The sequence below is a fragment of the Crinia signifera genome, chromosome 6, assembly GCF_055691185.1.
Source record: "Crinia signifera chromosome 6, ASM5569118v1, whole genome shotgun sequence".
Taxonomy (NCBI): domain Eukaryota; kingdom Metazoa; phylum Chordata; class Amphibia; order Anura; family Myobatrachidae; genus Crinia; species Crinia signifera.
In genome coordinates, this window is record NC_139222.1 from 249535768 (window position 1) to 249560158 (window position 24391).

General features: G+C 43.7%; 1 protein-coding gene across 1 annotated transcript in view; it reads left to right on the top strand.

Moving 5' to 3' along the window:
- The first annotated feature begins 12072 nt into the window (after positions 1-12072).
- The window catches only part of LOC146007263 (gamma-aminobutyric acid receptor subunit pi-like), a 78836-nt gene continuing 66517 nt past the window's right edge, over positions 12073-24391 (top strand). Inside the window, exon 1 of the mRNA XM_083145614.1 lies at positions 12073-12257. The gene's annotated coding sequence lies outside the window, so the exon portion shown is untranslated. The remainder of the gene's footprint in view (positions 12258-24391) is intronic.

The following is a 24391-nucleotide window of genomic DNA, read 5'->3' on the forward strand; positions in this document are numbered from 1 at the left end:
AAACATTAACAGGTATATGCAATAAACATTACATTAATAGAGTAACAAAGATAGATACAATTACGACGGACACAAAACAACGAACTATAAGACAATTGATAGATACTGTAGATATTCAACATAGATATACTGTTACCATTTTTACATGACCTCAAAAGGACTATATTATCACTATTACAGTATATGCTAAAATACTACTTTATTATTGCACAATAATATACCTGCTGCAGCTGTAAGCTTTTATTTAGCCTGTCTATGTATTAGGTAGTCACTATAACTAAAGCGTCTATTTTAGTTTTGTAGATTGGAGTCCTGTACTGAGTATCCTGGCAATGAGCTTACCAGGGGCGGGCTGGGCCTGGGGGCAGGGTGCCATATGCCCCCCGGGCCACTCTAGGGTAAGAAGTAACCTGGTGGTCCAGTGGTTTCTGTACCTGCGGCTGCGATCGGACTGTCACCGTCGGCAGCCGGAGGCATAATCCACTATGTGGCTATGTACACAGTGTAGAAAGGCTGCCAATGCGCGTCCGTATCACACACTGCTAGTAACTGTGGATCTTTAGGGCTACGGAAGCCAGTTATTACCAAGCTGTGATACGGCCACGCATAGGCAGCCTTACCACACTGTGTGGATGGACGCTGTGTCAGCCGGTGCTCAGCTCTGTGTGTCAGAGCTGGGCTGACACTCAGCCTGTCCAAGCAAGGGCAGCAGCAGCACCGACTTAGAAACGGTCAGACAGGTTCCCCCTTCTAACTAAGGCCCCCAGCTCAGCTTCCTGCCCGGGCTCTGCAGTAGCCCCGCCCCCAACTCTCTGTCTTCTACTGATCTCCTCCGGACGGTCACTGCTTCCTCCTCACACACCGCACAGGATGGAGAAGGCTGGACCTGTGATCAAATGGGGATCATAACAACAAGGTAGTCCCTGACCCCTGGTCTATCTGTACCTTTCCCCCTGCTGCAGTCTTTTTCAATATCTCCCCTGCGGTCCCTCCCACTCTCTCCCTCTTCCCTGCTGTCTCTCTCACTAACTCCCCTGTGGTCTCTCTCTCTCTCTCTCTCTCTCCATCTACTCTGCTGTCTCTTTCATTATCTCTCCTGCTGTCTCTCACTAACTCCCATGTGGTCTCTCTCTCTCTCCTGTGCTGTCTCTTTAACTATATCCCCAATGGTCTCTTTCACAAACTCTCCCGCGGTCTCTCTTCCTCTCCCCTGCTGTCCCTTTTACTATATCCACTGCTGTCTCTTTTACTATCTCCCCTGCTGTCTCAATCTCTCCCTCTCCCCTGCTGTCTCTTTCGCTCTTTCCCCGTGGTCTCTCTCCCTATCTTCCACCCTGTGCTTATTTCTTTCTCCGCTGCGCTTTACAGCTATCTCCCTCTCCCCTGTGCTCTCTCTCCTGTGCTCTCTCTCTTTGGGCGGGATGTACTAAAGGGAAAATGCGGTAAAAATCCCATTTTACCGCATTTTCCTATGTATCAATACCCGTCTGCCCCGTTTTCGCTAGGCAGGGTATCGCCACCCTCTGGGTGGTGATACCCTATAGAAGCCTATGGGCTTCTTTCGCCGCCTGCCGTCTGCCGTCCCCGCCCCCCCCTCCCGTCCTCCTTGATCTCCTCCTCCCCCTGGTGTCACAGCCGGGAGGACATCCGGCTTCAGGGGGGAGGAGGAGACGCAGGGGGACGCTGGCAGCAGGTGACAGCAATAACTTTCTCGGCGAGTTTTCAAACCCATCAGCGCTTCCCGCACCGCCGCCTGGCTGCCGGATAGCGCGCATCACTGCAGGGACCCCGCCGCCAGATCACACAGCGCCGCAGGTACCCCCCCTGGCACCGGGGCACCCCACCCCCCCTCGCCTGGGGCGCTCTGGTGCCTTGCACCGGCCCTGGGTGTAACAGGGCTCTACCTGGTGTAATGTATAATGGGGACTCTACCTGGCGTAAAAGGGTCTCTACCCGGTTTAATGTATAACAAGGGCTCTACCTGGCATAATGGGGGCTCTTCTTGGCATTATCTAGAGAGCAAACCACCTTCCATAGATATAAGGAGGATGCTATCCAGCTTATTGCAAACTGATGGAAGGTGGGTATCCAGTATTTGGTCCATAATGATAATTATTTATATATATTTAAATTTAAACCATAAAAGAGAACAGAAAAGGATGGAGATCAAGCCATGGGGGGAGTGACACAAGGTCACACAGTAGTGCTGATTCTAAGGTTGGTGGCAAGTCTTCTTACTATTCTGGGTACAGTTGCAGCCCCTTATAAGATGATATGTGGGCCTCTGTATGCAAATACTATAGGGGTGATAACAATATAAATTATTACCTTTAAGAGGCGCAGATGTGCAGTGTAATAATCACAACAATTTATACAACTTAATATTTTAATAATAAGACAATAATTCCAATCTCGAAGTGCACTTCATACATACAGTATACTATAAAGACATTACATGACACACAACACATAACATTTTCCATTCGTGTTTTCTGCTTAATGTATGGATGAATTCAGCAGCATGAATGATTGTAAATTTACAGATCAGATAGAACTCTATGGCCATATACAGCTGAGTTCTATTGATGGTGTATTCATTCCTAGAGCTGATTAGAGAAATCTTTGTAACAGGAAGCTATTAACCACACTGCACCAGTATATATCTCTCTACTTATCACAAAATATCTCCCATCTCGGCCGCTCTGCTCTGCACAAGATCTGCGTCTCTCTTCTGCACGGATCACTAGCTCCCATTCACTATTACAAGACTTACATCAGGCTGCTCCCATCCTACGGAATGCCCTTCCACGCACAATAACCCTCTGAGGCACTTATGTATTATATAGCTTCCCTTCTGGACTTGTAACTTGGTGGGACTGCTATGCTATTACTGATGCCTGTCCTTGTGTTTCCCTCCTATATCCCTATAGATTGTAAGCTTGCAGCAGGGCCCTCCTACCTCCAAGTCTGTCTGTTGTTACCCAGTTTGTTTTATCACTGTCTACTATTGTAAAGTGCAACGGAATCTGCTGCGCTTTATAAGAAACTGTAAATAAATAAATAAATAGGTCAAGGAGATGAAGTCTGCATTTTTGACTAAATCTAGATATGAAAGCCCCCACATAAAGTTCCCTAAGTATAGTATATAGTAATTCTTGGCTTGTCTGTGCCCATGCTTTGCCTATTCCCTGTGGTTTCTGAGACCTCACAGCACTGAGATCATGGGTTGGATTCCCACCATGGCCCTAACTGTATATTCTCCCCATACTTTTGTGTATTTCCTTCTGGTACTCCGGTTTCTTCCCACAGTCCACGGATATACTGGTACTATAGATTACTTGATTCCCAATAAAAAAAGGTAACTCTAGTTTGTAAGTTTGTGTATGTACTGTACATGGGCCGACTAGATGGGCCAAGAAGTTCTTATTAGCTGTTAAATCTATGTTTCTATGTCTACGACTAGTCTCTAATTAATCCTCCCTGTGTGTGAACGTTGGGTGCTGGACGCGGTCCCGACAGTTGGGATCCCGACAGTCATTTACCCGAGGTCGGGATCCCAACTGTCAAAACGCTGACAGACGGTGGCCCGACGGCCACCCTCTATTTTCCCTCGTGGGGGTCCACGACCCCCATAGAGGGAAAATAGAGTAGGTGGCGAGTGTAGCGAGCCACCGTGCCCGCAGCGTGGCGTGCGCAGAGAGCCCTCAAGGGGCTTTGTTGCTCTCACCATGCTGCCTGAGTCCGGGCAGTCAGGATCCCGATGTCGGGCTAATGACTGTCGAGATCCCGACTGTCGGAACCCTAAACAAAACCTGTGAATGTTGGCTCTTCCATGACTATTCTCTGCTCTAAGTTATGCTACTATGTTGAACCAAATAAGAATGAAGAAATCTGCTCCCTCAACCTAGAGGTATTGTCTTTGCAAATAAATGGAACAGGAAGCCTATCTACTGCAACAGAAGATCATTCTGATCAAAACCGAATGGATATAGGCAGAAAGATGAACATAGCTAGCACCAGGAGAAGCACAAACAAAACTTTAAGAGCTATGTGTGCAAATGCTAGGAGCTTAGGAAATAAAATCCCAGAACTAATTGCAATAATGACAAGGGATGACCTGGATATTGTGGCTATTACAGAATCATGGTGCAATGAAAATGATGATTGGGACATAGCTATACCAGGATATACTTTATTTAGGAAGGCAGAATGGGAAGAATCGGAGGAGGAGTTGCAATATAGGTGAAAAAAGCATAAACACTACCTTAATACAAATTATTGAAGAAAAAACTAAGGCCCTTAGGGGTCACCATAGAAACAGGGGAGAAGGCGATTCTTCATATAGGGTTGATCTACAGACTACCAGGGTTGATCTACAGACTACCAGGTCAGGAAGAGGAACTTGACAAGAGGTGTCTGTTGCAAGTTCCACCAGAAGTAGAGACATTCTGAATTCCTTGCAAGGAGCATCCCTCCAGCAATTGGTGAGGGAGCCCACTCGAAAGGATGCAATATTAGACTTAATACTTACAAATGGTGACAGAATATCTGACGTAAATGTGGGTGAAAACCTGGGATCCAGTGACCATCAAGCAGTATGGTTCAAAATAAAGACATAGACCGACTCATTGCACACAAAACAAAGGTGTTAGATTTTAGGAAGGCTGATTTTGTAGAGATGAGAAACTCTGTAAGGGATTCTTTGGCAGAGTGGAGGAACTTGGAAGGAGTGCAGAAGAAGTGGGAAAAATTAAAAAGTGCAATACTTAAAGCAACAGAACTTTGTGTCAAAAGAGTTAGGAAAAACACAAGGAAAAGGAAGCCATTGTGGTTTGCAAAAGAAGTAGCAAGTATTGTAAAAGCAAAAAAGTTGGCCTTTAAGAAATTAGAAAGCAGATGCAGAATAATGACAAAGAGGTGTATTTTCTTAGACAGAAAGAGGCTAAGAAGGTAATCAGATGTGCAAAGCATAGGCTGCGGAGAAAATGGCCCAGTCAGTGGGTAAAGGGGGGAATACTTTTTTTTAGGTATATAAGTGAAAGTAGAAAAACAAAAAGTGGAGTAATAATATTAAAGACAGAGAGTCAAAGTCTTCTTGAGGGGGACAATGTAATAGCAGATCATATTAATAATTATTTCTGCTCAGTATTCACTGCGGAAAGGGGAAGGGGCCACAGTTAAGTTGCAAGTATAGTAAGAAAAATGAGGGAGACACAAGTATATTTACAGAGGAGAAAGTCCTTACAGAACTCTCAAAACTGAAAGTGGATAAATCAATGGGGCCAGATGGAATACATCCAAGGATACTAAAAGAGCTTAAAAGGGAGCTGGTTAAACCATTAACAGAATTATTCAACCAGTCATTAGCTACTGGAGTAATCCCAGAGAACTGCAAAACAGCAAATGTAGTTACACTGCACAAAAGTGGAAGCAAAGAAGAGGTAAGCGACTATCGACCAGTGAGCCTTACATCAGTAGTAGGGAAATCTTAAAACAAAGATTTGTAGAATATCTCAAAACCAGCAATTTACAGGATCTGAAACAGCATGGGTTTACTGGGGGAAGATCATGTCAAACAAATGTTAATTGACTTTTTTGACTGGGTGAATAAAGTAATAGATCAAGGTGTGGCTGTAGATGTAGCTTATCTAGACTTTAGTAAGGCTTTTGACACTGTCCCACATCGCAGACTGTTAAATAAACTTGAAAGCTTGGGATTGGATTCTAAGATGGTTGAATGGATAAGATTTTGGTTACAGGACAGAAAACAGAGAGTTGTAGTGAACGGAGTACAGTCAAAGGAGTGAAAGGTTACAAGTGGAGTACCCCAGGGATCTGTACTTGGACCAGTGCTTTTTAATATCTTTATTGGTGGTATTGCAAATGGAATTGAAAGTAAAATGTGCCTTTTTGCAGACACAAAGGTATGCAACAGGGTAGACACACCAGGAGGGGTAAAACCAATGATTGATGATAGGTAGGTAGATTAGAGGAATGGTCAAGAGCATGGCAACTACAGTTTAATGCCAAAAAATGCTAAATCATGCACTTGGGTCTCAAAAATCTATAGACTAAATATAGTATAAATGGCACTATAATGGAAACTACTGAGGAAGAGAGGGATCTAGGTGTCAGTATTTCAGGGGACTTAAAGGCAGTTAGGCAATGTAACAAAGCAATGAAGAAGGCAAGTCAGATGCTTGGTTGCATAGGGAGAGGTATCAGCAGTAGAAAGAAAGAAGTAATAATGCCACTGTATAGGTCATTGGTACGGCCCCATCTGGAATACTGTGTCCAGTTCTGGAGGCCATATCTCCAGGAGGATATAAATACATAAAAAAACTGTACAAAGAAGGGCAACTAAAATGGTGCATGGCCTACATCACAAAATGTACCAGGAAAGACTAAAATATCTTAATATGTATAGTTTAGAGCAGAGAAGGGAAAGGGGGACATGATAGAAACTTTCAAATATATCTATCACTTAGCTCTATCTCTCTGCTCTATCACTGTGTTCTCTCTGCTTTATCACTGAGCTCTATATCTGCTCTAACTCTCTGCTCTTTCTGCTCTATCACTGTGCTCTCTGTGCTCTATCACTATCACTGGGCTCCATCTGTTCTTTCACTGTGCTCTAACTGCTTTATCACTGTGCTCTACCTTATTTATCACTGTACTCTATATGCTGAAACATGATGAAAATATCTCAGTTATCTAAAAAACCATTTTAACTCAAAATCAGCATTAAGACCCTTTGGAGTAAGCATATCTAAATTAAAAATCCATTTAATTCCGCATTTCGCTAGTCTCGTATCAAGATCCCTATTTTTCTAGTTTTATTTGATCTGTTGTATTACAGAAAATCTTTTTAGACCCCTTTCACATTTATCATGTTTTTTGGCAAAGTGTTCTGATAATGGATGTGTTAGTTTGGCCTTTTTTAATGTTGTAAATATGTTCGGCTGTCCTTAATCTAAGATTCAAAGTTGTTTTACCAATATAGAACATACCGCATTTGCACTCCAATAGATAAACCACATTCCTAGATTGGCGAGTCAAAAAAAATCAAAAATGTGTTATTGTTCTTTCATGTGGGATACTGTTTGTTCTTTTGCACATAAGGCATGTCCCGCATCTACTGTATGGAAGCCTTTATTTCTTTCACTTACAACATTTTTCTCGGACGAGGTACTTCTACCTAAAAGATTTTTAAGGTATGGGGCTCTTCTATATATAAATTTAGGTTGTTTTGGCATAGCTTCCCCAAGTTTTGGGTTGTCCCAGGGGATTCTCCAATTCTTTTAAACAATATTTTTTTTTTATGGTAAGCACCATATTGTAAAAAGAAGGCCCACTCTGAAAAATTATTGTTATAATTTTTCTCTTTATTCTTGACTTCTAGACGCTCTGATCAAGTCAAGAATAAAGAGAAAAATGATAACAATAATTTTATCCTAAGCTGTATCCCACTTGAAAGAAAAATAACTAATTTTGAGGTTAATGGGAAATATTTTCATCATGTTTTATCTCTTTTTAATTCTTTTTACTGATTTTTATCTTTTCACATGTAATCCAATGGACCAGAAATCTGCTCAAGAAGAGAATACTCTCCCGGTATATAGGGTATGACAGACTGGTGTTACGAGCCACCTTTGGTGGGTCGGTGTCATTCATTTTCTGTTTGGAGTTATATGTTCTCTCCGGATCAGCACTCCGGGTTTTGCTGATACACCTTGCCTGGTTTTTATGCATACTTTGGTCTTTGGGTGTTACTACCTGCTAGGCCTCTTGGTATATAGGTATCCTGTCTGCACTGAGAACCTGCCGGTTATAGTCTTGTCGGAGTCTTGTTAGAGTCTGGTTAAAGTCCTCAGTATTCCTGTGATACTCATTGTATTCTGCTGGTTCCTGGTTATTTCCATGTTCTTAGACATTCTCAGATTCCTAGCAAACAACTGTCTGTATATACTCCAGAGTTCAGGTTATTCCAGCCTGTGTCTGAGGAGTTATGCAAGCATACCTGCCTTGTGTCTGAAATCCTTCCTGTGTTAGAGAGCCATTATTTTCAGTCCTGTCAGAGTTCAGAGTCTTGGTCCCGGCAGGGCCGGTGCCAGACACTGGAGCACCCCAGGCGGGTGGGGGTGCTCCGGCGCTCACCTGCTCCCCGGGGGTCCTGTTATTGCGGCAGACCAGCCGCTCCACGCGGGGGGGTGCCGGCTCCCTCACCGGCTCCCCCGCTCCCCTGGGGGTTGTGGTGGGGTTCCCCGGGGTCCCGGTGATTTGGTTGCTCCACACAGGGGGGGGGTCCAGGTATTGCGGCAGCAGGCCAGCCGCTCCACACAGGGTGGGTGCCGGGATGCCACTGCGTCCTTCAACGGGGGGTTGTCAGGGGTGGGGGGTGACGGGGGATGCAGAACGCCAGGGGTGGGCAGGGGAACGGGTCCACATAGGGGAAGTTGCGGATGCTGCCGTCACTCATCTCCATCCAGGGGGGGGGACACCTACTTCAAATTGCGCCCTCCAGTGGCCTAAGGCTGCCTAGTGGTGGCGCCGGCCCTGGGTCCCGGCCTAGTAGATCTTCTCGTTCCAGCCATGGAGATAAGTTATCTTTCTGCTATTTCTTGATTCTTCCACGGTCGCATGTGCAGCATCATCTGTGTGGAGTTTTATTGTCTCTTTCATGCAGAATCTTTCCAACAGCACTGTGTGGGTTATTTTTTTATGCTGAATATCTTCATGCATTGCTGCATACATGGGCCTAGCTTAAAGGAATTATTGCTATGCTTACCTGCTTCATGCATTGTTGCATTTACAGTAGTTTGGTAGGAAATTGTATCACTGTTTCCTACTTCACCACCTTTGTAAGTAGACCTGCTTAGGGGTCACCTGTCCAGTGATATTTGTACGTTGGACTACAGAAGGATCTTTTCCCGTGTGGGACAGCTGCACCACATTTTGTTTAGTCTCCCATTTTTATGGGTTTTAGTTAGTCCTCCTCTTGTCTGCTCTGGAGATGTTGGGCACCTTGTCTCCCTGCAAGGCCTGGTGGCACCAGAGTCGGGGCAGACCTAATTTGCCCCTTCAAATGTGGCTATTTTAGGTGAAGTCTTAGCTCTGCAGGTGCCTGTAATCTCTGGAGGGATTAACAGAGTCAGGGTTGGGATTGTGGCCTGTCCTCACCAGTAACCTTTTCTTGGGTTTTATCCAAAAACCATAACAACCGGAATACAAAGTAAGGTACAGGAGGTAATAGAGGAGAGTATTCTTGGAATTGGGCAAAGAAAAGAATGTATTCAGATAATTTTTCCCTTAAACAAAATGGCACCATAAGTATCCGTAAATTAGAAAGGCATAAACATCAGAAAAATCGTGGAGACCGGAACCGGAAGTAGGAGACAGCGGTAATGTCATTTCGCATGTTGGGACGCAACCGGAAGTGGCCCGTGAACTGCACGGCACTTCCGGCATGAGATCAGGAAGCGTCAACATTAGAGAAACCACGGGGACCGGAACCGGAAGTACGGCATGTCGGCACGAAACCGGAAGTCTTCTGTGAACCGCACAGCACTTCCGGCGGAAGTGCCGATGGAAAATGCACTCTTTTTGCTGATCTGCCCCAATTAAGAGGGGTATTTAAATGCCACCATGGGAGATAGAGCCCATCCATACCTTAAGTGATCTATCTGCTCTATCCCTGTGATCTATCTGCTCTATCATTGTGAACTATCTGCTCTATCACTGTTCTTTATCTCTGTGCTTTATCTTCTCTATCACTGTGATCTATCTGCTCTATCACTTTTGTCTGTAACTGTGCTCCACCTGCTCTATCACTGTGCTCCACCTGCTCTATCACTGTGCTCCACCTGCTCTATCACTGTGCTCTATCTTTGTGGCTATAAAAATCTCTCTGTGCCTTACTTTAACTCTCCTCTGCCATTCCCCTGTAACTTCTCTGTGACATCTTGTTTGATATACTTTGACTTGATGACTATTCATTTATCACCACTTCCTGGACTCTATCTGCTGTATCAGTGTGCTCTACCTTCTCTTCCACTCTACCTGCACTAACACTGTTTTCCCTCACTGTGCAACCATCTGCTCTCTCACTGTGCAACCATCTGCTCTCTCACTGTGATCTCTGTGCTACAGTATATCACTGTGCTCTATCTGCTCTATAACTGGTCTACATGATCACTGTTCTCTATCTGTGCTCCATATGCTCTATCACTGTGCTCTACCTGCTCTATCACTGTGCTCTACCTGCTCTATCACTGTGCTCTACCTGCTCTATCACTGTGCTCTATCTGCTTTATCACTGTGCTCTATCTGCTTTATCACTGTTCTTTATCACTGTGATCTATCTGCTCTATCACTGTGTTCTACCTGCTCTATCACTGTTGTCTGTAACTCAGGGTTGCCTACCCTCCCGGAATGGCCGGGAGTCTCCCGAAAATTGGGTCCCCCTCCCGGCCCCCGGAAAGGTGGGCAACCCTCCCGGATTCAGCGGGACCCCCACTGCGCCCCCCCCCTCCGATCGCGGCCATCTTATCCCTACCTTGGCATTTAAATGCAGAAATCCACGGGTCTCAGAGGAGGGGCGGAGCTAAAACGGCACAATCGCGTCATTTTAGCCCCGCCACCTCCACGGAGATCCGTGAATTTGCCTATTTTGCATCATGGGGGCAGGGCTTAATGGTGTCACATCCAAGCCCCGCTCCGTGCTGCTGCTGAATGTCTCCTCTCCGGGCTTCTCCCGGAGAGGAGAATATAAAAGTCGGCAACCCTGCTGTAACTGTGCTCCACCTGCTCTATCACTGTGCTCCACCTGCTCTATCACTGTGCTCTATCTCTGTGGCTATAAAAATCTCTCTGTGCCTTTAACTCTCCTCTGCCATTCCCCTGTGGCTTCTCTGTGACATCTTATTTGATATACTTTGACTTGATGACTACTCATGTATCACCACTTCCTGGACTCTATCTGCTGTATCAGTGTGCTCTACCTTCTCTTCCACTCTACCTATCACTGTTTTCCCTCACTGTGCTCTATCTGCTCTATCACTGTGCAACTATCTGCTCTCTCACTGTGCTCTCTGTGCTTTACCACTGCGCTCTCTCCGCTGTATCACTGTGCTCCTGCTCTCTCACTGTGATCTCTGTGCTATATCACTGTGCTCCCTCTGATCTATCACTTTGCTCCATCTGATCTATCACTGCTCCATCTGATCTATCACTGTGCTCTACGAGCTATATCACTGTGCTCTATCTCTGTGGCTATAAAGATCTCTCTGTGCCTTACTTTAACTCTCCTCTGCCATTCCCCTGTGGCTTCTCTGTGACATCTTGTTTGATATACTTTGACCTGATGACTATTCATTTATCACCACTTTTCTGGACTCAGTGCCTCTGTCTTTGCTTACGCAAACACTAGCTGAAATAGTAAGATTCCTAACTCCTGTGCAGTATGGTGACCCTTTGTAGAAATACTAGATTGTTAGTACCATTGGGGTAAGGGCAGACTGCATGAATAAACATTTTCCATGTATATAGTAAGATTAACAATCATAATCTGACTCATATTTATGAAGATACTGGAATAACAATTTACTGTTGCAGATTTAAAATCTGTGTTTTTTGAACAAAAGAGAAAAAGTGTGTATATATAAATATATATATATGTGTATGTATGTATGTATATATATATATATATATATATATATATATATATATATATATATGTATGTATATCATGACCACTACAGGAAAGTAGGTTAGATCCTGCACTGTACTTCTATGTTTTTATATAAAGTGCGGGTGTGTGTATATAATATATATATATATATATATATATATATATATATATATTATATACACACACCCGCACTTTATATAAAAACATAGAAGTACAGTGCAGGATCTAACCTACTTTCCTGTAGTGGTCATGATACCTATCGGTCACTGTACCACCATAATTGTACAGATCCTCCCCTTCGTTCAACTTCTATTCTCTCAGCTCCTATTGTAGAGCGGACCGTTCTATCTAACATAAGACTTCCCCCTTATCTCGTACAGCTGGAAGCCTCCAGAGCCTGGCTGCTGCACACATCTGACACACTATCAACATGATGTGATCCTGACAATCCCTTACAGACTACAAGAGTGACTATCTCTACAATTTGTTATACCACATAAGCTTCTCAGGATTCTTCATTTCCCTGCGTATCCTCAGAAGAAAAGATATGTGCAAAACCAACTTATAGGTAAGTATATGACTCCAGCTTATTCCCAGCGAGGCATTACTAGCCTTGCTTGAAGTGCAATATAATCCTTAAAGTGCAAACCTGTGTGTCAGATCTTTAAAACGTGTTTTATATGCTGTAAAAAGAAACCAAAATCTTTTTAAAAAAGGGAACTAGGTCAGATTGGGACACTGGGCAGGAGCAGGACAGATTTTAGTAGACTGATTATATACTACTGTTTTTGCTACTGATAAGTATATACATAGTAATCTGTTTAAGAGCTGGCAGATGTTTTCAGAGTGTAATGAAGTACGGAATACAGAGCCTGGCAAGATCATTTTGTCTAATGTAATGTTTGGCAAATCGTCATGAAATGACAGTAGTTTGTAGTAAACAATTTAAATGAAATAAAATTCAACCGACAGAAACTCTCCCAGAAAGTAACGCAGTTGGTTGATTGGATAATTTAAACAAAAACTCGAAAAAATGCCCAAAACCTTCAGATTTCACCGTATGAATCCGTAAAACTGATTTATAACTGTTATGTAACTTAATTTCTGCGTAGACGGCATACATTAATGAATTTATACTTACTTAGGGAATGATTTTAACATCAGATAGTGCTATTCCCAATTATAAATTCTACATTTCCCTCATTGTGAAAATTAGATTGTTAGCTCTTTTGTTCAACATTATAGACATTGCGCAACATTTATGTAGAACGCAGCACTACCTCTGTCTGTAATGGGATCTACTAATACATTAGAATGCAATGGTAAGCGCCAGCCACGTGAAATGCAAAGGGGTGCATGCAAAAAAATGCGAGCCTAAAGAGCGATACGTATCATACTTCATCACAGTCTTTCCCAGTGCGTTTGTGAATGAGCCCTCATATTTAATAATGGACATAGAATAATTCATTTAAAACTGATACGTTAACCTTTACTTGATAACGTTTTATACATATATACATTCCACGCAGTGCACTGTGTCAGAAATGTATGGTGCATTTACTAATACTGTATGCTAACATACTGTACATACCAATGTTCCATTGTCAGTATTAATGGCGAAATTGATGATTATATTTGATGATAAATATAGTTCATTTGATTTCCATATAGTTGTTAATAATTAAATTATTACATTTTTTTACATCATTGTATACTATACAATGTATAGTCAATATAATAACTATATAAATGTATAATAGACCATTACAAATCTCTGTCTCTGGCAGCATCATTTCTTCTGTTTTCTTTCCAACACATCTCATGGACAAATCCATCGAAAAGCGTTTGGGCGAGTGAATGTTTTATGGAAGTTTGTCCCCTACGGTTGACGTTAGTATATGAGCACACCTGCAGTCCCCTGTATCTTTTACTTAGTATATAGCTTTTGCATTTCCTTGTGTGCTTTTCACCTGTGTATGCTTATCATCAGGCAGTGTTGGATAAAGCACCGCTGGGCTACACAGACTGATGGCTGTGTGCCGGTCAGTGGATGTTGCTCTCTTTGAACGCAAGATGCAATATGTTCATTTTGCTTTTCTAGTTTTCTCAGTAAAACTATTAATTTAATTTACTGCATGGAATAAGAAATGTGGCACAAAATAACATTTTATTAGAAAAGAGTCAGCGCAGTGCATGGGTGAGCAGCTGCTGTCTCTGACTGGCTGACTGCCATCCAGATGTGCCCTGTACTCTCGGCATGTTAATTCTCCATCCTAAGTGCTCTTTCATAGACAGTAATGGGAGCAAATTGTACCAAGTAGTCACATATGCTGAATATAAGTAAAATGAATACTAAATGGCACGGAACTCATGTTCTAATGCCATTTAGCATATTACATATTTAGCATATACTATATTAATGTGTTACGCTGTTAAAAAGGCAATGCATCTATAAATGGGCCAGTTTCATCTTCCCTATATGTCATTCCATTTCCAGGAGGATAAATGCCAAAAAAGTATTATAAAATGTAGAAATGTTTTTCAGGGTCAGGGACATGTTTTCCAAACTTAATTACAGATTTAACACTATGTCACTATTTGAGTACTGTGATAACTTTTGCATGTATGTTGATAAAAGTAAACGCATGCACTAAGACATCGGTTTGAGTATCGTCTATGACAGGCATTCCCAAGCTAAGTCCTCAAGTATACTTCCCAACACGACCCAATCCAGGAGGGATAAAATGCTCTGTTCATGGGTTTCCCTCTTCATTTTTGATTACCTTTACCTTTGCTGAAACACCTTTCCCATCAACGAACTACTGTAGTTATACAAAAGTGACTGCAATCATGAATTAAGACGGAAGTCCGTGAACAGAGCATTTTGTCCCTTCTGGGAGGAGTCATGATGGGGGGGGATGGGGGGGTATGCTCAAGTCACACAAACATCTAGGGTTTACATGCTTGAGCACAGGTGACTGAATTAGCACCTAAGGTATTTTGATTTAACTACTTGTGCTTAAGCAAAACCTACACTGCTATTCACCATACAAAATGGCCCGTATTCAGATCTGATCGCGGTACAGATTTGTTCTCTAAATGGGCAAAACCATGTGCACTGCAGGTGGGGCAGATGTAAAATGTGCAGAGAGAGTTAGATTTGTGAGAGTTATTTTGTTTCTGTGCAGGGTAAATACTGACTGCATTACTTTTACCCTGCATTACTTTTACAATGCAATTTAGCCCCAAATCTAACTCTCTCTGCATATGTTACATCTGCCCCACCTGCAGTGCACAAGGTTTTGCCCATTTGAGAACAAATTTGTACTGCGATCAGATCTGAATAAGGGCCAATATCCAATATGTGTAACGTTAACGACAGTGCCGTGAAAACTAGCAACTATCGTTAACAATATAGTTCAGTGACGTCACCTGACCACTGCCTGGCATGCAATCACTGACGATATTGTCAGAATGGGACTGCATGTTCAGTCGATCGGGGTTATCATTAACAATGCGCATCATTATCGATATAGTGGGTACACACTGAACAATATCCCTGATGATATCGTTCATGATATGGTTATCATGCATATCGTTCATTAAAATTAGACAGTGTGTACCCAGCTTAAGTGTGAATTGAGGTCCGAGTTTAGGAATGCATCATATTTGGTCTACGTATTAACCTGTAAGAATAAAAACACCTTGAAAATGAACTCACTTTTATGCTTTTGTGTTAATGAAAGGTTTATAACTGGGTTACAAGTAATCCCAGGGTGCTGATTAGTATAAAAGCACAGAGATTACAGAGTGGCATTGTATGGAATGAACACTGCAAAGATAGATGTAACACAACCAAGGATAAGAGTTTCAACCACAGAACAAGCCAGTGTCAGGAGTTACATACAGTAGCATGTAGTAAAAAATGAAACAGGTAGTTTGCCAGGGAGGGGGTCAAACCGGTCACTAGTTACCAGGAGCTGATGCAAACATAAACACAGCAAAGGATATCACTTAGGGTGTTATTCTGGTTCACTTGCAAAGGCAAATTCCTTCTTAAATGGACAAAACCATGGTCCTTATTCTAGTTGAATCGGACAGATGCGTATTTCGGACAGAAACCGAGTGTTCTTAGCCCTGCCTACCGTACGGATCGCTCACACCATCCGCATGCAGTAAGATGCCAACCGAACGGACCGCAAGTGGATGTTTCATGTGAACACCTCCTCCATCTGTGGGAACCTCTCGCATCCTCCGATGGTCGCCAACCATGGAATGATGGACTGAGTGGTCAGGCAGCACCGAGTGCTCCAGACCACTCGGACATTTTTCTGTATGAAAGCAGGGATATGGGCGGGCAGCTGGCATCTGGCTATGTCAGTTGTGCGCCCCCCAAACGTGCGTCACGGGCGCATAACCATACGTACGCCCAGCTTTTTCATGGGAACGCCCATGAAATAAGGGGCGTATGCATATGGTAATGAGCCCAAACAGCCCTTGACGCCCCTCTCCACCCCCTGCTCGGATGTTCCATACGATCACTTTCTGCACGGAACTCACGCCATGTTCATACGTGTGAGGCGTTCGCACATGCACAGATACGCCTCTGAACATTCGCAAACACCAACCATCGGCCGTCCGTCCGCACTCGGAGCCATCCGACTCAATCAGAATAAGGGCCCATGTGCAGAGAAGGTTAGGCAGATGTAACATGTGCAGAGAGAATTAGATATGGGTGAGTTATTTTGTTTCTGTGCAGGGAAAATACTGACTGCTTTATTTTTACACTGCAATATAGGATCTCACTTTCAAGTAAAACCCCACCCAAATCTAATTCTCTCTGCACATGTTACATCTGCCCCACCTGCAGTGCACATGGTTTTGTCCATTTGAGAAGGAATTTGCCTTTGCGAGTGAACCAGAATAAGGGCCTGAGTTCCCAGTCTCGGTGTGTTCTTGGTTGCCCCTAGTACTTTGATCCCATGAGAAATAGCTTAGCTAATTATAACAAGGGACAGTAGTAACAGTGCATCATAATCAATAGATCATTTTAAGAGGATATACAAAAAGTTAGAATTGACAGGATCAAATAAAACCACTAAGGGCTCTATGCGGAAGACTTGGAGAAAGGTAAAGTAAACAGGGATAAACTACCAGTCAATCATTTCCCAATTGACATTTTTCAAACACAGCCTGTACATGCAGTTAGGAGCTGAGTGGCTGGTATGTTATCTCTGTCCACTTTACATCTCTCCAGGGCTTAGTACATAGACCCCAGAGTGAGACAAGAACAGAATTCAGTACCAGAATGTAGGCTACAACTCCAACTCCAACTTTAACCTACAATGAGAATGCAACAACTTTCACAAAGGAAAAATCCCCTCAGAGATCCACATATGATGTGCATCAACCCATAATGTCCAATAACGGAAAAGGAAATGCTACAGCTGAAGACCACAAATAGCATCACTTTAGCGGTTGGTATATTGTATTACTGGTGGCTATAACATTATAACAGGCCATGTGTTAGATTGTATGGACCAAATTCAAGCCCAGTCCAAAATAATCCATGATCACAGAATTTCAACTCTAGAAAGTGATGTTCATAGCATTGAAACCCAACTGGCTCTAGCTTCTACCCCAAAACTAAGTTTAACTTTCTTGACCAGAACTCTGGTGACATCCAAACATCAAAGAGAGAGGCAGAGGGTCATTGAGCCAAAATTAGTGTTTCAGTTCAAATTTGAATTGCCAGTGTCTTTAATTGGTTCTTTTGTTGAGTCACCACGGAGACTGCCCTATAATGTTTGGCACAGGCTAGAATGTCTGCTGAGGAGTATTTTGCAAAGTTCTTTTGAGCTCAGTTTAATGCTTCTGGATAGTTTCAGGGAACGCCTGAAAGTTTGGAGGCTAGTAGAGTCTTATTATGTACGGATGGGCATTCCATAGGGTAGGAACAGCCCGATGAAAGTCCTGTAATAGTGAATGGGAGCTAGTGATTCGTGCAGAAGAGAGACGCAGATCTTGGGCAGAGCGGAGTGGTCGAGATGGGAGATATTTTGTGATAAGTAAAGAGATATAAGCTGGTGCAGTATGGTTAATAGCTTTATATGCAAGTAGATGTATTTTATATTGAATACAGTAAAATACATTTTGTATGCTGATGAAGACTAGGTATTAAGGAAGACGTGTTTCAGAACTTGGCAAAATATGGGGTGGGGCTAAATTGATGGCAAGGCACTTTAGCATCACTCCCACTATTTTGACCCACAATTCCCAGCTCTATCTGCCTATACTGCCCTCTTCCTTTAGAAGCAGGTGGGATACGGTAGGAGTACCCACGCCTCCAGGGTGCTGGGGAACTACCTGAAAAACCATGAGTCTCCTGCAACTTCTGGGAGGGTAGGTAAAACAGGTATAAAATACCACCCAATCAGCACCTAACTGTCATTTTTCAAACACACCCTATAACATGACATGAGCTTATTGGTTAGTACTTTAATTCTCTTCACTTTAACCCTCTTTATGCTTTCAGAAAACTCCCACTTTATTTAGTTAATGTTTGAGCATACTGTACCTAGACAGTTCCTGCAGGAGCTTCCTACAGTAGGTGACTTTGCCTAAGGCATCGTGATTCTGCCTATTAAATCATACAGTACTTACTTTTGAAAACTCAGGGAGATTATAGTTGGAAATAGAATTTCGCAAAGCCCCCTATTGAGGGGGCGTGTCATGCTCCACCCAAAGGGCGTGTCTACTTCCATATATGGAGAAATTGTGAAAAGAGATTGGGAACGTGGTACCTAGAAGCGTTGGTGTGTACTGCTACATCTGAGAGGAATCTTTTAAAATGACATATCCAAATGTAGATGAGCCCAAAGCAGTTAGTAAGAGATACTATACTTGCATAGGTGAATTTAGGGGGTGGTCCGGGGGTACACATGACCCATTTTGTAGCTGAGGGATGGGGCTTTCCAACGAGCCCAGCCCTGTGTCTCTAGCCCCCTGGGAACCGGAGATACGGCCAGGCAAAGCTGGAACATTTTCCCTATAGGATAACATGGGACCCGCTAATTCCGACCCCCACCCAGTTCAACGGCTGCCAGTTCCCCCTTCGGCATCACTGAAGCTCGAGGTTGATTTCAGTCGAACCCAAATCGCTGGGCCTTCAATCTGATACCAGGCTGGATCCATATGGGTTAATTGGTTCCAGGGATATTGAGGTTAAACCGTTTTTTTTTTCTTAAATGTTATTTCATGAATATTTATGTTCTTTGAGGGCAGATTTCTCCCCCGACATCACGCACAAAAAACAGCGCGCACAATATTTCAAATGTCCATTCGGCTAGAGGGGACACCAGGAGGGGAGTGGGAGCGTGCTCTGCGCTGCGCTCTGCTCCTCTCCCAATAGAAGCAGCTGCACCGCTCTCCATCTCTCCCTGCAGCAGCAGCGAAGGCTCATATAAAAATTTACAGTAAGTGGCACTTTTGGGGGCATTGCTTAAGGGATGCTACAAGTGGCGATATGTGGGGGCATTACGCATAATGTGTGGCTTAATGTGTAAGGGGCATTACGGTGTGCAGCATCATGTGTAAGCGGCATTATGTGTGCAGCATCATGTGTAAGGGACATTATGTGTGCAGCATCATGTGTAATGGGTACTATGGTGCGCGGCATCATGTGTAATGGGTTCTATGGTGTGTGGCATCATGTGTAATGGGTAGAATGGTGTGCCGCATCATGTGTAATGGGTACTATGGTGTGCAGTATCATGTGTAATGGGTTCTATGGTGTGTGGCATCATGTGTAATGGGTACTATGGTGTGCAGCATCATGTGTAATGGGTACTATTGTGCACGGCATCATATGTAATGGGTACTATGGTGTGCGGCATCATGTGTAATGGGTACTATGGTGCCATCAAGCAAGAACCCCCTAGCAATGAGCACATAGGTAAGCAGCACTTATGTGGCAAATATGTAATGGACATTACGGTTTGTTATATAGTATGTAATGGACATCATGATGTGTGGCACAATGTGTAATGGGCATTATGGTGTGTGGCCTTATGTGTAATTGGCATTACGGCGTGTGGCTTTATGTATAATGGGTATTACGGAGTTTGCTAAAATGTGCAATGGGCATTACTGTGTATGGTCTAAAGTGTAATACCACACCCTTTTTGTGATGCCACGCCTCCTTCACACGAGGCCACACCCCCTTTTTGCAGCGCGGCTGGGCCGCGCAAAGGTCCCCCTACTGTTGTGTCTAGATCTGGGACCACCCATTATCATAATTCTAGATTCGCCTATGTATACTTGGTAAAGTGCTGGGAAATGGTGCTGATGATGCAATGTAACTGTATCTATATCTCATTCCTTTTTTCCCCAAATATATACCAGTGTAAAGTGGGCTAGGTGACATGAGGGAGATTGCTCGACTAATGAGGGAGAGAGGGAGATTGCTGCTATTTCAGGGAGTCTCCTGCAGAACGCAGGAGGGTAGGCAACTATGTATTAAAATAATTGCCTTAGATAATAAACCTTTGAAGGACATACAGATTTTGTTGTCAGTCTACTCAAAAAAATAATTCTCATGAATCATTTTCCGACGTGTCATGGTGGCATAAACATAATCTTTTTAATGATTGGCAGTTTCTGAGCTACCCAAATAAGCTTCATATACTATTATATTCAGCATTTTCTAAATTGACATACGTGTGCTGCTTCCCCTATTGCTCAGGGTCTATGATCATGGCATTCAGATGTGCTTTGTATAATAGCCTTTCAGACTGTACTTTAAAATCTTGCTCTCTAATGGAAAGGTTTATGTTTTATCCAAACCTGAAAGTAACAATGTAACGGGAACAATTCTAAAAGGGTTTTATTTGCCTGTGTATTTCTATCACAGTAGGGATTTTTGTGCTGGTTAAAACTGATGGAGTTCTTCACCTTTCTATTGATTGCCAATGTCTGAATAGTCTGTATTTAAGAATAAACATCCCTTCTCCTTTATAACCTTTGTAATATAGTGTAAGGAACTGAATTCTCCACAAATAGCAATTTGTCTTAATATACGTACAGTAGGTATATATTCAATCACTGTCCAAACTGCCGTCTTGTCGAAAAGACAACAGTTATCGACATGAATACATCGGAAGGGGTTCCGATGTATTCAATATTAGCTTTTTTTTCGGCATTTCAAAATCTTTCGACATGCCGAAAAGCAGGTGGATTGACGGAAGAGCCCTCAATTCACCTGCTTTTGACGGAAACCCAGCCAAAACTGCTGTGTTTCAGTCCATTCTCAATCTGGCATAACAAAATGCCAGATTGAGGCAGGGAGGACGGCACTGGGTAAGCAGCAACAGCTTACACAGCGCTGTCCTCCTGTCCACCGCAGACCGCACCCTCACGCCGCTGCCTGCACATACCAGGACCAAAGTTTGGTTTTAATTTAAAAACATTTGACTTAACCGCTTCTAAGATATTGTGCATGCATTAATAAATAAAACAAAACAACATATAAAACTGCACTGAGGACAATCTTTCTCTAAACAGGTTTATTAGCTATATAGGCAGTGGCGTAGCTACAAATTTTTCTCCCCCCTGCCAAATTAAATTCCGCCCCCCACCCCCTCCAAGAAGGGGTGAGGCGATTGACTATGGGCGCCGCTGACTGAGCTGACAGGCAACCCAGGCAGCAGTGAGCACTGAGCTGGTCCTGCTCCGTGCATATCTAATGAGTGGGGACCCAGCGCAGTGTATATTTAATGAGCGGGTCCCCACCCTATGCATATGTAATGAGCGGGACCCGCTCATTCAATATGCACTGCACTGGGTCCACACTCATTAGATATGTACAGGGCGGGACCAGCTCAGCGTACACTCCTACCTCGGTTGTCTGTCAGTTCAGCCAGTGGCGCCCACCAAAGACCCTGCTGGCATCGCTCCCCCAAGCCACCGCAGGGTCTGCCACATATGTAGCTACGCCACTGTATATAGGTATATATCACTGGCCAGTGAACAATTAAAAATTACTATTATTAGTCATACATGGACATACACACAAAAAACAAACAAAATCAATTCATTAATTTGCATCCGTATCAAGGTGCTTTATGTCAGGTGTTAGCAGTCCATTTCTTTTTACTGTACTTCTAGTAAAGAGCATGCATGTTAGTCAGATTAGCATGTTAAGGAAAAAAATATGATAAAAAATAAAAATAGGTTTAAAAGGAATTGAAATGGTATATAACGTTACCAGTTCCGGTGTGTCTGGCCAGACAAAAATAAGGTCCCTCTCTCAGGTTCTGTTAACTGGCCTCCCTTTGCTTGATAGGTTTTAGGTGCAAACTGCATATGACTGCTATTGCAGGATGTGGGTGTAGTGTATATAGCCAGGTGCCAATGTTCCTTTGTATTCCAGAAGGGCATAAGATATAAAAGTTCCACAGTGCAATAATAAATAAAACACAGACAAAATAGCCCTTTAATGCCCCTAGCGGGCCACACTACAGAACGCACTGGGTTGAGAAACTGCAGCTTCCAGGTAATGGGTTCGGGTAATAACTACCCCCTTCCCCACTCTTTTGGTGCAACTGACTGTGATCTTGTTGCTCAGCAAGCATATTTGTAGTTTATGCTGTCATGAGCAGGGGCGCTGGAACGTTTTTAGGTTGGGGGGGGCAAGATATCTCATTTTGGCGCCCCCTAAATTGCTATATGTTACCCCCTGATAGTTAATGAAATATGTTTTCATCAATAGTAATAGAGTAACAGAAAAACACTATAGTTTTATTACCACTCATATGCCCAGAACATCAATTGTTCACACACTCCCCATAACTTAATACATCCCCAATGTACATTAACTCAAATTGTGAGCAAGTTTAGAGATCTCCTCAACTTATTTTTTTTTGTTTTGCTGCCTGGATCCCTCCCATACACAGCAGGGCAGACACGCTGGCCGCAGCAGGATGGGGTTGGAGCACGCTGGGGACCTGGATGCTGGATGCCATGCCCATGCGACGCTCGTCGCTGAAGCAGCAGGGGGCGGGCGGCCGCGGCGTCGGACACTGTACGTGTCAATCAAACACCGCTGGGCAGGGCGGCCGGCAGGGAGGGGACTGAGTCTGACAGGGAGGATGGATGGAGAGACCCGGCGCAGCGGCGCCAGCGCGCATAGCACTGCAGGATATGTGAGTGTAGAAAAGACCTCACACATACATCAAGACACAGACGGGCCCCGGCCGGGCTCTGGGGCCCTTCAGATCGCCGGGGCCCGTCACACATGTCCCCCTTGACCCCCCCTGTTGCCGGCCCTGACAGCGCCCCCAGACAACGGTACTTTAGCGCCTCAGTAATTTTGGGGGGGCAAGCTGCCCCCTCGCCCCCCCCGTTCCGGCGCCTATGGTCATGAGTATGCACAAAGTAATAAAGATTTATGATGTGGATCAGTGAGTGAGGATTTTTAACTTACTAAATTCCTCTGACACCCAAGATCCAATCATCGATATGTAAGCAGCAGATGAGCGACTTTCCCGGCGAAAGTTATCAAGTACTGTGGGCTATACATCAGCCCTTCAATTCTCTTAATATAATCTGCTGGTTGGCAGAGAAAACCACAGAGCAGCGAACATCGATGATTGGATCTTCGGTGTCAGAGGAATTTAGTAGGTTAAAAATCCTCACTCACTGATCCACATCATAAATCGTATGTTGGAATCAGCGAATCAGGAATTCCAATCTGTTGTATTTTTCCCAACGCCAATACTGGCAGAAGAAGAAATTGGGGCAATATATTGCAGATGTATAGACCCCATTCATTTTATGGTATGCAGAAACTTTAATTTCCTGGAGCAGCTTTCTTCGCAGCGATGATTAGCATCATCGCTGTCCATACACACTGGGCATAGTCACCCAGTGTGTATCGACCTTTATTCAGTGAACAACTGCCTAGAGCACAACCTCCAACATTGGATAACAGTAATGTCAGTAGGTTCCACTGTACATATTAGTTATTCGTATACCAGGTGGGTGCCATATATTCATATATCAGAGACAAGACAAGATACAGAGTGTGGTTGGTTGTATGCCAGGTGTGTGCCATATATTCATATATCAGAGACAAGATACAGAGTGTGGTTGGTTGTATGCCAGGTACATCACTCAGAGACAGGATATAGAGAATACTATGCTCATGTTGTGAAAACTAAACTGCTTCTGCTTTTGTCACGTCATGCCACATAGTATAGGACGTGGAATGAGAGACTGGATAGTGCCAACTACAAGCTCAAGGGATAGAGAGTGGAGTTGGGAGTGTATGTCATTTCCCTAACAAGGAGCCCCGTTGCATTGCATTGCAGGGTCTATCCCAGTTAGACCGCAATGCAGGGTCACACCAGGACTTTGAACCAGTTCAGTCCTGGTGCGACCCTGCATGTGCGGTCTGTTAAGATCGCATCAATTGGTAATATTGCCGGTTCGCTGACGTCATGTGGGGGCGTGTCGGAGCATCTTCGGGGGCGGGGGACTAGGCAGCGCTTAGAGCTGGCACTGCTCCAAGTGCTGCCTCTTCCTTAGTGTGAACAGAAACTGGGTTGCTCGACCCAAGTAACCCCTTCACACTGCATAGCAACGAACCGGTAAGAACTAGGGATGTGCACCTTTCGTGTTTTGGGTTCTGATTGCCTTCAGGTT